Raw genomic sequence first — 12,198 nt, forward strand, 5'->3', positions numbered from 1 at the left:
TGTGATGCAGTCTCAACAAAAATCTCACTTAGTCAAACTCATGGGGAGCTGTAGAGCTGAGAGGGTCCTGCAAAGGACCATCCAGCCCGTCTTTGGATGCATATTACTCTGGGGGACAGCACATAACCTTCAGCTGAAATCAGCTGCTGGAGGGAATTGAAAGCTGAGCCATCAGCTAACAATCTTCCCAGCTGCTGAGGGAATAGGTCCTTCTGTCCCAATGAGAGTACTGAGCAGCACAGCATAGCAACATCACAGACATTTAAATGTGAGATGCTTGCTAGTCTTGTAGTGACATACAGAAAGCACCTGGTTCTCTGTGTCTAAATTTCAGAAGTAAATAAAATAATCTGGAGAAAAGGGGTTAGATGCTGGTCTTGGTCTCTTTTGGTTCATAGATACCTTTAAAGGTTCCAAACAAAAGTTTGCATAAAATTTCAGGAACTTGTCTTACTTTGGGTTCCTCCAAAAGCAGACCCTGGGACAAGAGGTTCATTTTGGAAGTGATCTCATGAACCATGAAGAGGGAGTGGAGAAATGAGCAGGGAAGGGAGAAAAGGCAATAAAGAAACATCAGTGGGTAGGTGGGCAACTGGGGCTCAATCCTGAAGAACACATCCTAGGATTGTTCCACCCAACCAGAAAAGGAGCTGAGGGATTTGTCTACCATCTTCCATCCCTCATTGGTTGTACATCAAGCTGGTGGCATTAAATGTCTGGCATTTCTGGTCACCTAAGACCCATTGTGCACCCTGTCCCTATCCCCTGCAGACTCTCTCTCTCTCTCTCTCTCTCTCTCTATTACAGTAAGAAACCAGTGGTGAGAGGTAGAAGACACAGTTAGGTCACCAAGATCAGCCACAGGACTCATATTCCTGGTTAAGAATTGTTTCCAGAGAGGACTGAGGAACACCAAGATGACAGAAAGCATAGAGGTAGGAAACAAATCAAAACAATGTGGTGTCATGTCAAAAGTGGGAAGTGATCAAGATACCAGAAATCTAGGCTACCCAGCTTCCTCCAACTGGGTCCCCACTAGAGGCACTGAGGAACTTACTGCTGTCAGTGAGTCTGTGTTTTCTGTTGTACCTCTGAGCTCCCCAGTTCTGACAACTCAAAGACCAAATGGAAGGCTAGGGTTGCCAAATGTTGGAGAGCAGTTTGGGAAATTAGGGTGCAGTGCTTAGGGGGTCAGTATTGAAGGGGATATTTAATTCCATTCAGTTAGAAGAGGCCCAAAGAAAAACAAACCCTTCAGCTATAATTTCTCACTGGGCTTCTTTCATGTAAGTCAAGGAGTACAAAAAACATCTTCCATCGGTCATAAGTGTCAAAAGCCAAGAGGTCTGCAGCTATTATTCTGCTGACCATTTAAACAGCAAATCAAGTTCCTTCTGCAAAACAAGATTCTAAGTCCAAGTTCCAAGTTCAACCACTTGAAATGTTTGACTGGAGTAAGCAATGAAGTCTCAAAAGTAGCTTTAATAGGGGGAATTTCTTCAGGATTGGGCTGTATTGGTTTTTGTGGTTGTTATTACCATTGTTGAGTACAGTTTGCTTGCTCCTGAAAACACCTCCTGCTACAAACAAATTGCTGTTGGACAAGGGGCTGTTGTCAGGGGACAAAATTCAGCATACACAAATCTAAAGAAAGGTTAAGAAGAACTTGGTAACCTTGGGATAGTCTGGAAATGAGCAATGCCAACAACAGTCCCAGCATACAGTGGATGCTCAGTGAATAGTGGTGGTGGCTGCTGTTGATATTCTGTAGGCAAAACCCACTGTGATAATTTCCTCACTCTTGGGAGAGACAGATGGGCTGATACAGCTGATATATTTATTCATATCTTCACAAGATTATAAAACACTTAAATGCAGAGATTGCAATCCCTATGTTCTCTCACCTTGTGTTTCTGTTGACCAAATCACATGCAAGTGAGCTCCAATTACACAGTGCCTACACCATTGTGTCTTCCCTAGATGATTCTGTTGATCATTTCACAAAGATTTGGGTAAAACAGGGAGGGGGATCATAGATTAAAATAAAAGGGCAGAGCTCTTGCATTGTTTTTCTGCCTTTCTACTGCTCAGTGATCCTGAATGAATTACTAAATTCCTCTGAGTTACAGTTTCCCAACCAGAAAATGGATAAATCACACCCTGTATACAAAGTGCCCTGATAAGACAATTGGAAATACAATCAAAAGTTTATCAAGTGAGATCTCTCAACTAGAATAAGAATTAAACCATGACATTTGGTATAAAACTGAATATTTTGTTAGTCAAATTCCATCAAAATTATACTTAGGTACATTAACTTAATTTAAGAACTAGTGGCAAATTATATTACTATTTGACACATTACTGCTCTGCATAATTATTCAATCAGAGCTCCCCTGAAACAATGTAATTCTGGTGCAACCTAAGTTTTTTTTAAGTTTGAAATAGTTCAAGAATACAGAAAAGTATCAAGAATAATATAATAAACACGCATACACCTACCATCCAGCTTTTTTGAATATTCACATTTTGCTTATTTTTCTTCACAAGTTTTCTTAAGAAATAACACATTGGCAGTCCACTTGAAGCTCCCTATATATCCCTTTCTTATCCCATTCCTTTCCCTCTTTTTCCAGGGGTAATAACTTAAAGCAGATGCAATTAGTGCCATGTGTCACATCCCCTCAGCCCACCTTTGGTTTCAGCCTGCAGCCATTCTGGCAGTACCCTACCCCCAGGGCCCAACAAAGTCTCTGCTTCTTTACTCCAAGGCTTCCCTCCACATAGAAAAGTAACCAGTCACAAAACACATTTGGTTTCCAAGAATTGAACAACTGTATTATATCCAACTTATTAACTATATGCTAAATCTGTTTCAACTCATAGCACATTGACATATAAAGGTGCTTTTGAACTTGAAAAATCTCAGTACAGAGTAAATTTTCCAATTAGATGCAAATGTTTTCATATATAGAAGACTGAGAATAATATTTTAGCAAAAATATTAATTTCCTGTAGTAAAGAATTACCTATTGCACTGAATTGTCAAATAACTGTCATGTCTTAAACTCTTATGTTTCTGCAGCTCTTTCTCTTCATGATGCAACTTTACATGTAGCATCTCAGTTGAGTCTTTCAACTCCAGGAGAGCCTGATTTATCTGTTCCCCACACACCTAGCACAGTGCCTTACACATGGTAGGCATTGAATGAATAAATGAAAGGCCTACCCTTTTATTCATGAGACTACTGAATCCCCCAAAGATTAAAAAAAACACATGGATTACACACAGTTAATTAGTGATGGATCTGGAAGTAAAACCCAGGTCTATGCACCAAAATTTGATTCAGAACATTTTAAAATCTATATAATAATGTCAGATTGGCTGGTCAGCGTGGCTCAGTGGTTGAGCATTGACCTATGAATCAGGAGGTCGTGGTTCGATTCCTGGTCAGGGCACATGCCTGGGTTGCAGGCTCCATCCCTAGTGTGGGGCATGCAGGAGGCAGCTGATCCATGATTCTCTCTCATCATTGATGTTTCTATCTTTCTCTCCCTCTCCCTACCTCTCTGAAATCAATAAAAATATATTTTAAAAATAATGTCATATTATCTTTCATAATTAGTGGTTCCTAAATGGTTCTTCATTAAAAACCAGAGATTGCTTTAGTTGGTTGATCAGTGGTTAGAGCATCAGTCAGTGGACCACAGGGTCTCAGGTTTGATTCCAGGTCAAGGGCACATACCTCTGTTGCAGGCTGGATACTAGCCCTGGGTAGGAGCACTTGTGGGAGACAACCAATTGATGTGTTTCTCTCACATCGATATTTCTCTAGGTCTGTCCCACTCCACTCTCTCTAAAACTCAATGGGAAAAAATATTTTTTGGGTAAGGATTAACAAAACAAACAAAAATCCCAAAGATTCTTTGATTAGAAGGGACCTTAAAGAGGCAATGATCTGGTCTCCTAAATAATATCTGACTCCTACCCTGGCTCTAATCATAGCTGACCTGAATGAGGCCACCTTCTGTAAGAAGAAGCTACTTCCTCCAAAGGATTTGGATAGTCCTGCCTCCTTGTGGCTTCCATCTACTCTTCCCTTTAAATCTTCCATGACTCAAGCAGAATCATACATACTCATTTGACTTGGGCCCCATCCCCCAAATTGGCACTGAATAGTAGAGCAGAGTTGGCTCAGATAAGAGCAAAATCTGTTTCTAATTGAAAATAGATTAAGGTTCAGTACAGCTTTGATCAGTGATTAGTATTGATGGTGATGATGAGCAAACTAAGCAGAGGTTTGCACAATGACAGGTTAGAAAAGTCAGTGGGTCCAGTTAGCTACTGATCCTCGCACTGTTGGTGTCACATGTCATGCACTCTTAGATCCTAGATCCTTAAAGGCCCTTGGAGATCATCCAATCTAATATTTGTCCTATGGCAAATCCCCAAAGTATTTTCAAACTTCTGCTTAAGCATGTCCAAGGGAGAGAACTTAGCTCATTCTGAAGCAATCCATCTCATAGTCACACAGACCCATTTGCCTAAAAGTTCTTCCTGTTAGCTTGAAGCTGACATCTTTTAATATATATGTTCAGTCCACAGGCCCATGCTCTATCCATTGAGCCAAACCGGTGAGGGCAAAGCTTCCATCTTTTAATTTCCACCTATTGGTCCTTGTTTTTCACTCTGAGATTTAAAAAAAAAAAGTTTTTTTGTCATTCAGCCTTTCTGTAAATATTATAGGATCCCTTTTAATATTGAAGAAAATAGTCCTCATTCAACAGATAAATTTAAGAAGGATGGAAGCAGCACCTAAGGACTTAGGATGAGGCAAATACTTTTCCATGTGTTAGGTTTTTATAATTTGTAATTCTTTACTAGAGTAACTTTTCTATTTTCTATTATAGTAACTTTTATAATTTTGCTATGGCTTCACTGGTCATCAAAAAAGGAATGTGCACTCTTCTATCATGTATCAAGTCCATGGTGACACCTCCCTTCTCATAACTTAGTGTGACCTTGTATTTTGGCAGTTGACCAGAGCAAATTAGGACTCTGAGCTAATCTGGTTGGCATCTGATGTGTGGTAATGTAGACTAAGTATGGTCTTTAGTCTATATGCCAAAAATCAGTGTGCTGGTTTAGCCATCTCTTTGAATCTTGGTTTCCTTTACTTAAAAAATCTAGCTTTCACTACCCACCTCAAAAGTACATTTTAAGAATTAGATATGCTCATGTATATAAAATACTTGGCACCATGCAAAGCATACAAAAGAAATGCTCAATAACATTCTCTTCCCTAATCTTCCTCCCATTGCTGCTTTTGAAATCATGAATACCCAGTTATAAAAAGGAACTGCAATGTGGTACCATGGAAAAACCTATAAAATTATCTTCCATTTTAAGCCCATATTGCTAATTTTAACACTGAGGCCTGAAACTATTGATGACCTCTGAGAAAGTCACGTAACTTCTCTAAACCTTAGCTATTAAATATATTGAATTATATGCTTCCTAGTCTTAGGTATAGCTTTAAAAAACCTATACACAAGCCAGAGACATATGAAAACGTGCTCAAAGTCACTAATCATCTTAGAGATGCAAATCAAAACAATAATGAGATACCATCTCACACCTGTCAGATGGTTATCTTCAACAAATCAACAAACAGACAAGTGCTGGAGAGGATGTGGAGAAAAACGAACCCTCATGTACTGCTGGTGGGAATGCAGACTGGTGCAGCCACTGTGGAGAACAGTATGACATTTCCTCAAAAATTAAAAATGGAAGTCCCATTTTACCCAGTGATCCCACTTCTAGGAATATATCCCAAGAAACCAGAAAAACCAAGCAGAAAGGACATATGCATCCCTATGTTGATAGAAGCACAATTTACAATAGCTAAGATCTGGAAACAAATCTAGCTTTCACTACCCACCTCAAAAGTACATTTTAAGAATCAGATATGCTCATGTATATAAAGTACTTGGCACCATGCAAAGCATACATCAGAAGACAAGTAGATTAAAAACCTGTGGTACATCTACTCAATGGAATACTATGCTGCTGTAAAAAAAGGATCTCTTACCATTTGCAACAGTATGGATGGACCTGGAGAGCATTATGCTAAGCAAAATAAGCCAGAGAAAGATAAGTATCACATGATCCTGCTCATTTGGGGAATATAATGATAAACTTTAGATAACCAATCAATCAATCAATCAATAAAATAAAAACCTATACCCAAGATATCTTTCTGAATCCCCATCAACAAAGCTGTTCAAAGGACACTAGAATTTCTCCCAAGTCTTTTATCATCTCCAAGGTCATCTTCCCAAGAGTCTTTTTTTGCCCAGATTATCTGGAATCTGTTTATCTAAATACCTCTGTATACTCCTAGTGGTTTCTGATGCACCTTATGTGATATATTTTACAATAAGAATATCTATACTATAGAGTCTTCTGAAATTCTCAGTGTGCCATGGAAATTCAGCAACCTATAATACTTAGCAACCCAACCCAATTCACCTATGGGAGGAGGGGTTTTTAAAGGCATACAGACTTGATAACAGCTCTCATGGCTGAGTAGAATGGGGCTTGACTCTAGGGTTAGCTTAAGGTCATGCTCAGGTACGTGGCATTGCTAACACAGTGGCCCAGACACATGTCTCTCTGGATAAAACTGGCCCTGACTCCTGGCATGCAGTTGTCGGGGGTTGAGGGTGGGGGGTGACATGGCACTATTGGGTTGATAACCAACCAGTTCTTAGAGAACCCTAAGGTTCATCACACCCCTCACTAAAAGAACTCCAGTCAAGTACAACAGCTTTGATACTAAATCCCACAGTTTTAAATGAATGCCAGCCCAGCCCATCACTCATTTATTTGAAAATCAGCAAATATTTATTGAGGGTCCTGTGTACTACATCTGTTATAGGAGAACAGGAAAATAAATCAGTTTCCTCCTCTGCATAATTCTGGACAGAGGTATAAGGTAAACCTTCTGAACTCTGCTAACAGCCCACAGCTTTCCTCTCCCAAAGATCTTGCCAGTGCTGGGCCAGGTTTATTCAATATGAGTTCCTTGATTAGGGCAACTCATTCATGGGGAGGACATTTATTTACCTGGCTAATCCAGACATTTTCTAAGAAAGACAATAAGAATGAAGCTCAACCAAATCATTTATCTTCCAGAGCTTAAAATAAATGAAGAGGCTATGGTGGTAGGCTGGGGGAGGGGATAGGAGATTTGGGGAAGGAGGAGGATGCAAACTCTACAATCTCACTGATTTGAGACCAAGGTTAAATAAGCCTGACAAAGTGGTTCATCAAATTGGAGGCAAACCCCACATCTATTGCATCTCATTAATTGCCAGGCTGGGTTATTGTCAATCTCAATCAGTTCAGCCCACTACATGACACTTTCGTCTGTCTACACTTGCTTCCGCCTTCCATCTATTGGTAGCCTGACTCCATTCCCAGAAATAATTTCACTGTTTTCTGTCATGCCTGCTACTGGCTGTCTTCTGGGAATCCTAAAAGCCCTGCAGGTGGTGAGCAAAACAGCAACTGGTGACTCTCATTTACCAAAAGCCTTTCTATTTTTAATTTTTGATATTATTCCATGCTAAAGTTTCCTTTCTCTCCCTCCTACCCTTTGTGGTATTTTTAGGCTGTGCTGGCTCTTCAGAACAAGCATCTAGCTTGCTGGGCACTGCAAATAGCTTTCCCCCTTACCTGCCAGTCACAGTGTAGTACAGGCATATGTCATGTAGAGAGCTGGGCGTTTCACTTCAGCTTTTTACACGGGTTTTGCTTCTGTGTGCTGCTAATCTGTCAAGAAATCAAAGGCACACCAGCCTCAAAGGGGAGGCCGTGGCCCCACAGCTCCCTACGAGGGTTATTATGAAGGCCCATCCATCCTGTACCAGGGCTCCAGGAAGCAACTGGCAGCAGACAGGGAAAGGCAGAGATCAGGGATCTGAGAAGGGAAAGGCGATTTGGGTGAGAGGAGGGTGGAAAGGGGCATTGGGGATCAAGACTTGAAACATGAAAGCACTCTGGGGATGCTGCAGTCATGACTGCTTTTGGGCAAGGACAGACCTGAAAATTATCTGAGATGCTTGCAGGGAAGACCAAAGGTCCACACAGCCCAGGGTCTCCTCTGTCAGGGGTAACTCAGGAGCTTCTATGGGAAAGAGAGAGGGGTGGAGCAAGCTTGTGAGCCATCCTCCTTTACATTATCCTCCCCATCACTTCTACAGGTGCAGGGAAAGGACTTACAGCTGTCTGGCCCTCCCTCAAAAGCTATTGGAAAAGAGTCAGGTATAGAGTCTATTAGGGCGCTTGTTCTCAAAGTGTGGTCCCTGGGCTGAAGGGTGAACAGTACTGAGCAGATCATAAGACAGTCACCATGCTCTGCTAAGGACACTCAGAAATTCTGAGCCTGATATAGAGGAATCAGCACCTTCTGATTATATTCTACTTGGTTATTCTTATCCTGCTAACCAGTTCAAAGGCAGATGCATTGTCTTCTCCAACCAAAGCTGGTGATAGAAAGATCCATGGGTACTATATAGGGCTGCTAGGACCTAGAGAATATCACAGGGGTGCTGACCAGCCCCAGCTGTAATAGGGGTATAGTAGACAACTATAGCTCATCCTCCCAAACTCCACAGCATTCCTTGCTCCTTACAAAAACCTTCCCAACCAGCTCCCTGATATCAGAAAGCCCTTTAGCAGGCACACTTTTCCTTCCACAGCAAAAGATGCTTAACATTCAAAGACCTGTAGAAGCACAAATGTAAATTGACAGCAAAACATTTGATCCAAAAAGCTAATTTATTCTGCAAAGGATATTTTTATAGCAGGGCACTATCATGCATTTGGCCCCACACCATCCAAACTCCGATATTGAAATCATGATAGCTGGTAGACTTAATTCACCTGAAAAGTTGCAACATAAAAAGCATTGTAATAGTTTACATTTTTCTAAGTCAATTCTTTCTCGGGGCATGGTTCCATTTAGCTAAAGAAAATTGGCAGAGCTGGCCCAGTCTTCCATTCTACTTGTGAACCTAATCAAGGTTTTATCTGCTGATGGTCAGTGTGAAGTGTCCTTATAATTCACTGGTTGCGTCAACAATTATTTGTTGTGTCTCTGCCATGAACCAGAATGTGACAAGGATGAAATCTTAACTGAAGTTCTGAAAGTGACCCATTTCTCTGTATCTCCTCGGAAGGTCACTCTTTGCTTTACTCAAACTATTTTCCAAACTCACTGACCTGGCTGTCAGTATCCAGGTTCTTTATTTCTTGGTGGGTATCCCTGTGCTCTCTGACCTGGTGGATTCACTGTGTAAGCAGACTTGTAACCACTACTTGAAAAGGGTAACTCTAAGGATATAGAGTTCCCAGTCCTCACTGATAACTTTCTTAGGAGACAATAACAGATTTTTCCAGAACAATCTCTTTTTTGAGGTAAAACTCTCCATTATACCTAGCCAGTTAATTCTCCCAACCCCTGCTTTGGTACCTATCTCTCCCAGTTTGCCTGGGGTTCTGCTTGTGTTGGTGATGGTACCCACCTTGTGTTGTGCACTTACAACAGGAAGATCAGAGGGCTGGGTGCTTTATACAAATGGCCCCGTTTAAATTTCTTAGCCTCCCTACAAAATAGATGTTATCCTCATTTTACAAGGGGAAGGGAGGAAACTTGCTCAGACTTATACAGTGAATTGATGCTTTTTGCTGCTACATTATCCAGAATTTTGACAAATGCTGAAAAGCCAATGATTCAAAATTATTTTTGAATTGTCCCCTCCCAAAAGTGTGCATGCAGGTATGCAGGAACATCCTATTTCACTACAATTAATAAGAGGAACTGGTAGCACATTAAGCCAAAGGATTTATTAGATTATATAATTTGGTTTATATAACCTGGAAGATATGCACTAAAACAGACTCTGAAGGGAATGGCAAGAACTTCTGTGCCTATCCTTGGAAGAAGTTCTGGTATAGAGGAAGGACTGAAAGTGAAGTCCTAAGTCTTGGGTGTAGTTTTGTATGGCCACTCACAAATCCTGTGACTTTGGCAATAGTCCTTTATCTTTCCAAGCCTCAGTTTCATCATCTGTAAAATGGGAACTATAATACCTGCCTTACCTGCCTCACATGGACAATCAAATCAGATAATGGAGGGGCGTTTATCAATATACCTGTCAATAAAGAAGACAATAAATGCCTTTGTGTATTCTAGCAATTATGGTTCATACACAATGAATTTCATAGGCACAGACTCAAGTTTATAAAATTGTAGCTTTTTAAAAATTTCCTATAAACTGGACTTAAAATTATCTGAGGTTCCCAACATCCTGATAGAGTAAAGATACCCTGATCACTAATAGGCCATCAGACATTTCAGTGATTTTCTGTTACTCAGACTGAAACTCAAACTCTGAATTCCCTATGCTATCCCTCTCCTCCTGGGCTGAAGCTCAGCTCCTGTCTTACTCAAATGCTGTCTCAGAATCATCAAGAAGAAAGGACTTTCTTTTTTAAATTTTATTTATTTTTATTTAAATTCTTTATTGTTTAAAGTATTACATAAGTCTCCTTTCCCCCCAACACTGACTTCCTTGCCCCCACCCCACCCCCCAGTCTGTGTCCATTGGCTACACCCCCTATCTTTCCTCATAGGTTGTACAGTATGTTCCATGCTTCCATGTCTCTGGTTCTATTTTTGTTCATCAGTTCATGTTCATTATATCCCACATCTGAGTGAGATCATGTGGTATTTATCTTTCTCTGACTGGCTTATTTTCCTTAGCACAATGCTCTCCAGGTCCATCCATGCTGTTGCAAATGGTAAGAATTCCTTATTTCCTATAGCAGTGTAGCATTCCATTGTGTAGATGTACCACAGTTTTCTAATCCACTCATCTGCTGATGGGCACTTAGGCTGTTTCCAAATTTTAGCTTTTGTAAATGATACTGTTATGAGCATAAGGGTGGATATATCCTTTCTGATTGGTTTTTCTGTTTTCTTGGGATATATTCCTAGAAGTGGTATTACTGGGTCAAATGGAAGTTCCATTTTTAATTTTTTGAGGAAATGTTTTCTACAGTGACTGCACCAGTCCGCATTCCCACCAGCAGTGAAAGAGGGTTCCTTTTCTCCACATCCTCTCCAGCACTTCTCCTTTGTTGATTTGTTGATAATAGCCATTCTTACAGGTGTGAGATGGTACCTCATTGTTGTTTTGATTTGCATCTCTCAAATGATTAGTGTCTTTGAGCATGTTTTCATATGTCTCTTGGCCTTCTCTATGTCCTCTTTTGAAAAGTGTCTATTTAGGTCCTTTGCCCATTTTTTGATTAGATTGTTTATCTTCCTTTTGTTAGGTTGTATGAGTTTCCTGTAAATGTTGGAGATTAAATCTTTATCAGTGATAACATTTGCAAATATGTTCTCCCATGCAGTAGGCTTTCTTGTTGTTTTGTTCATGGTTTCTTTTGCTGGGAAGAAACTTTTTATTTTGAGGTAGTCCCATTTGTTTATTTTCTCCTTAGTTTCCATTGCTCTAGGAATTGTATTGGTAAAGATATTCCTACAAAAAATGTCTGCTATTTTGCTGCCTGTGATTTCTTCTAGGATTTTTATGGTTTCCCATCTTACGTTTAAGTCCTTTAGCCATTTTGAGTTTATTTTTGTGTATGGTGTAAGTTGGTGGTCTAGTTTCATTTTTTTTTTTGCATGTATCTGTCAAATTTTCCCAACACCATTTATTGAAGACAATGTTTTGACTCCATTGCATGCTCTTGCCTACTTTGTCAAATATTAGTTGTGTGTATTGGCTTGGGTCATTTTCTGGGTTCTCCATTCTGTTCCATTGGTCTATATGTCTGTTCTTGTGCCAGTACCAGGCAGTTTTGAGAACCATGGCTTTGTAATATAGCTTGATAGCTGGTATTGTGATCCCTCCAGCTCTGTTCTTCTTACTCAAGATTGCTGCATCTATTTGGGGTCTTTTTATTTCAGATGAATTTTGGGAGAGTTTGTTCTAGGTCTTTGAAGTATGCCGTTGGTATTTTAATGGGGATTGCGTTGAATTTATAGATTGCTTTGGGTAGTATGGACATTTTAATGATGTTGAGTCTACCAATCCATGAACACGGTATGTTCTTCCACTTGT

General features: G+C 40.2%; 1 long non-coding RNA gene across 7 annotated transcripts in view; it reads right to left on the reverse strand.

Annotated features, from left to right (window-relative positions):
• The window catches only part of LOC107183535, an 86,011-nt gene that overhangs the window by 55,776 nt on the left and 18,037 nt on the right, over positions 1-12,198 (reverse strand). For 4 of the 7 annotated variants that reach the window (XR_001514323.1, XR_001514322.1, XR_001514321.1 and 1 more), the window contains exons 2-4: positions 8,700-8,791; positions 8,108-8,192; positions 7,742-7,837 (exon numbers count right to left, since the gene is read on the reverse strand). This is a non-coding gene — a long non-coding RNA (uncharacterized LOC107183535). Of the gene's footprint in view, positions 1-7,741; positions 7,838-8,107; positions 8,193-8,699; positions 8,792-9,591; positions 9,781-10,168; positions 10,201-12,198 lie in introns of those variants that run through there. The other 3 variants (XR_001514325.1, XR_001514326.1, XR_001514327.1) reach the window with 3 other exon arrangements.

The sequence above is a fragment of the Myotis davidii genome, unplaced genomic scaffold (genome assembly GCF_000327345.1).
Source record: "Myotis davidii unplaced genomic scaffold, ASM32734v1 scaffold960, whole genome shotgun sequence".
NCBI lineage: Eukaryota > Metazoa > Chordata > Mammalia > Chiroptera > Vespertilionidae > Myotis > Myotis davidii.